The sequence below is a fragment of the Bos indicus x Bos taurus genome, chromosome 28 (assembly GCF_003369695.1).
Source record: "Bos indicus x Bos taurus breed Angus x Brahman F1 hybrid chromosome 28, Bos_hybrid_MaternalHap_v2.0, whole genome shotgun sequence".
Taxonomy (NCBI): domain Eukaryota; kingdom Metazoa; phylum Chordata; class Mammalia; order Artiodactyla; family Bovidae; genus Bos; species Bos indicus x Bos taurus.
In genome coordinates, this window is record NC_040103.1 from 22187056 (window position 1) to 22191480 (window position 4425).

General features: G+C 35.3%; 1 non-coding gene across 1 annotated transcript; it reads right to left on the minus strand.

Annotated features, from left to right (window-relative positions):
- Positions 1-3770: 3770 nt before the first annotated feature.
- On the minus strand, positions 3771-3874 carry LOC113885641. The gene has a single exon (XR_003509292.1). It is a non-coding gene; the product is annotated as a U6 spliceosomal RNA (small nuclear RNA).
- Positions 3875-4425: the final 551 nt, after the last annotated feature.

Here is a 4425-nt window from a genome sequence, read left to right on the forward strand (position 1 = left end):
TCTTGAACAGATGTCTCAGCTTCTTCAATCAGGATTCAGAGCATTAGAAAGCAGTGCAGCTGCCTAGATAAAGAAAGATATGTGAGGAACCCAAAGATGTGTGAGTCAATCCAAGTGTTATCCCTAATTACCAAATGCGCTGGCTAAAGTCATACTTGTATTATTGATATTAGTCCCAAAAGTTACTGACAATTTACAAAACCTAGGTAACAATCAAACTGTGTAACAATCTTTAGCCTAATATAGGGCAACAGTTGACTTTGCCAGAGTCTAGCGAACATAACAATGGGACGGAGGAACTGGTAGAAATAGTAATGAGGATAGAGGGGAAAATCCAGCGATCACTTTTTTATTACCACACCCCAATAAATACTTTCTTTTCATTACAGAAAGGAAAACTCTGGCATCTGGTGTTCCTTCCCACTCTGAGGAATTGTGCTCAGTTCTAGGCCTTCAGCATAATTAGATTGGTTGATTTAATTTGGAGGTCTGTGAACCATCTTAAAATATTTAGAGTTTGCCTTAGAGGAAGTTCCTTTAAAAATTTTTAATTGTGAACATTTACTATTGTAAAAGGCCCTATCAACTATCCCTTATCATTTAGAATCATTATTCTGAATGTTTCAGTTTTTTTGTCTTTGTGTTGGAGAGTAAAAATAGTAAACACTCCTATTGTCATTGTTATTATTAAGTGACTATATTCATATAAAGTGTTTAGCACAGTGAGAGGCATATAGAGGTGCTATTGTTATTATTGTTTCTAGTTCTTGTGAAAATCCTATGCTTCTACAAAACATGATTTTTGAACATCAAGGAATACAATTTCTGATGTCAATCAGAGTTCTACCCAAAGATAGGCAATCTTTTCTGAATGTTATGTTGTCCCTGTGGACGTTCTAAAGTATAATATGCTAATTCTATTTTTTGTAAAGTTTAAGATTCTCTGGTGCTTCCAGTGTGGTTAGAATTTTATAATTCAACATTGCAGTTATTATCTGTAGCTTAATAAGCCTCCAAGGACATCCAAGATATCTGTAAGTGTTTATGTGAAGAGGAGGAGGAGTAATAGTTGCAATAGTGTTTCTCTGTTTATGCCCTGACTAGGAAAAAAGGTGCCTCTACTATTTAAGAAAGCAAAAAAGAATGAAAAAGTCCACCGTTATCAGTGGACTGGTCTGAAGAAGACTATTATTATAAATGGAGTCTTGTGGACTACTCCTTTTAATGCAGCATGTTATTTACTGTCAAAAGCAATTTAAGTTCATTGAGAAATTTCTAAAGCAAATTTTTGAATGATGCCATCTATAAACCCCCATATATGAAACCAAGCAAAACTTTAGGGTATTATGACTGTTTTTTCCCCCTTTTCCATCTCAAAAAGTCACATTTGGTCTCCCCACAAAGACAATAGTAATGGTAGAAGGAAAGCAAAGAGGGGAAAAGGAATTATGAGGGCAAAGGAGACATATATGTATATATATCACTAGTTATGGGAATTTAGCATCATACAGCAAAGGGAACTGTTTAGAAGACTGAATGGTAGCTCAGAAGTTCCATTCACTTTATTTTGAAGGCATTATTTTTATTATTTTTTGTTAACATCTCTAGTTGGGAATGAACACAAAATATGCCATTTTCATTATAAAGTGTTTAATAGTATTTTGAAATACATTCAGAGTTACACTAAAGTGAGATAGAGCTTTTGCTTTTTTAATCTAATTTTCTTCTTTCTCTTTCTTCTTCCCACCCATACATTTAAATTCTTTTCCAACTCTTCAAATCTAATTCAGTTTTAATTTTTTTTATAGTGGTAAGACAATGTGAGATCTACCCACTTAACAGTTTTAAGTATCCAGCAGAGTATTATTAACTATAGGCAATATGCTACATCATAGATCTCTCCAAGTTATTCATCTTGTACAGTTCAGTTCAGTTCAGTCGCTCAGTCGTGTCTGACTCTTTGTGACCCCATGAATCGCAGCAGGCCAGGCCTCCCTGTCCATCACCAACTCCCGGAGTTCACCCAAACTCATGTGCATTGAGTTGGTGATGCCATCCAGCCATCTCATCCTCTATCATCCCCTTCTCCTCCTGCCCTCAATCGCTCCCAGCATCAGGGTCTTTTACAATGAGTCAGCTCTTCACATCAGGTGGCCAAAGTATTAGAGTTTCTGCTTCAGCATCAGTCCTTCCAATGAACACCCAGGACTGGTCTCCTTTAGGATGGACTGATTGGATCTCCTTGCAGTCCAAGGGCCTTCTCCAGCACCACAGTTCAAAAGCATCAATTCTTCAGCACTCAGCTTTCTTCACAGTCCAACTCTCACATCCATACATGACCACTGGAAAAGCCATAGCCTTGACTAGATGGACTTTTGTTGGCAAAGTAATGTCTCTGCTTTTCAATATGCTATCAGTTTTCTTGCCTGGAGAATCCCAGGGACGGGGGAGCCTGGTGGGCTGCCGTCCATGGGGTCGCACAGAGTTGGACACAACTGGGGTGACTTAGCAGCAGCAGCAGGTTGGTCATGACTTTCCTTCCAAGGAGATCTTGCATAAATGAAGCTTTATATACCCATTGAGTAACAATTCCCATTTTTCCATCCCCTACCCCAGCCACTGCTAACCACCATCCTATTCTCTGCTCCCATGTATTTGAATATTTCAGATAATTCATATAAATGGAATGATGCAGTATTCATTCTTCTGTGATTGACTGATTTTTCTTAGCACAGTGTCATCCAGGTACATCTATGTTTTTACATATGGCAGGTTTTCCTTGTTTTTAAGGCCAAACAATAGACCATTCTGTATGTATACTATATCATCTTAATTCATTCAACTGGATGGATATTTAGATTGTTTCCATAGTTTGTGTGCTGTGAATAATGCTATAATAAACATGAAGTGTAGACATCTCTTTGAGATCCTAACTTCAACTCTTTTGGATATATGCCCAGTAGTGGGACTGACACAGTAGTTCTATTTTTAATATTTTGAGAAACTTCTATATTATTTACCATAATGGACACACTATTTTATAATCTTACCAATGCTGTACAAGAATAAAATTTCTCCACCTACTCACTATTACTTACCTTAAAAAAAAAATGATGGCTATCCTAACAGATGTAATATATAATTTTGAACTGCATTTCCCTGATGATTAATGATGTTGAGTGTCTTTAATCTGCATCTTTGTCCTTTGTATGTCTTTGGAAAAATGTATACTCAGGTTCTTTGCTCATTTTTAAATTGGGCTATTTGTTTTCACTATTGAATTCTATGTCCTTCCCTGATGGCTCAGCTATAAAGAATCCATCTGCAATGAAGGAGATGCAGGAGACACTGGTTTGATTCCTGGGTCAGGAACGTCCTTGAAGGAGGAAATAGCAGCCCACTCCAGTACTCTTGACTGGAAAAATCCCATAAACAGCAAACCTTGGTGGGCTATAGGCCATAGGGTTGCAAAGGTCAGACTAAAATGAATATAGCATAGCACATTGACTTATATGAGGTCCTCATATTTTATATATTAACTGCCTGTCAGATACACAGTTTACAAATTCTTTCTTCCTTTCCACAGAGTGTGCTTTCAAGTTTGTTGTAGTTCCACTTGTTTGCTTTGCTTTTGTTGCTTGTGTTTTTGGTGTTTTATCCAAGGAATAATTATCAAGAAAAATGTCAAGGTTTTCCTCCATGTTTCCTTCTAGGAGTTTTACCATTTAAGATTTTGAGTTTAAGGTTTTTTGTTTTTTTTTTAATAATAAAAATATATGGAATGGTTCATAAATTTGTGTGTTATCCTTTTGTGGGAGCCATGCTAATCTTCCTGTTATAGTTCCAATTTTAGTAAATGTATTCCAAAGCAAGCAATTGAGTTTAAGTCATTAGTCCTTTTTGAGTTGATTTTTATGTACAGTATAATATTAGGATCCAATTACAGTTTTTTGCATGTGGACATCACTTTTCCCAGAATCAACTGTTGAAGAGATTATCCTTTCCCCATTTTGTATTTTCAAAATGCTTGTCAAATATCAGTTGCTAAAATATGTCTTTAAGTTTATAGTTTAGTAGTATGTATATTTTAGCAATACCATTCCAATTCATGAACACAAATTATCTTTTCATTTATTTGTGTCTTCTTCATTTTCTTTCATCAATGTCTTATAGCTTTTGGTATACAGATATTTCACTTCTTGGTTAAATTTATTACTAAATATTTTATTCTTTCTGATGCTATTTTAAGAGGAATTGTTCTCTTAATTCCATTTATTGAGAGTTAGTTGTGAATGTATATAAATCCAGCTGGTTTTTATATGTTTTTCTACCTTTTACTGTATTTGTTGATTTTATCCAATAGTTTATGTGGAGTATTTAGGATTTTCTTTTACTTATAAAATGCATCATCAGCAAAAATATTAT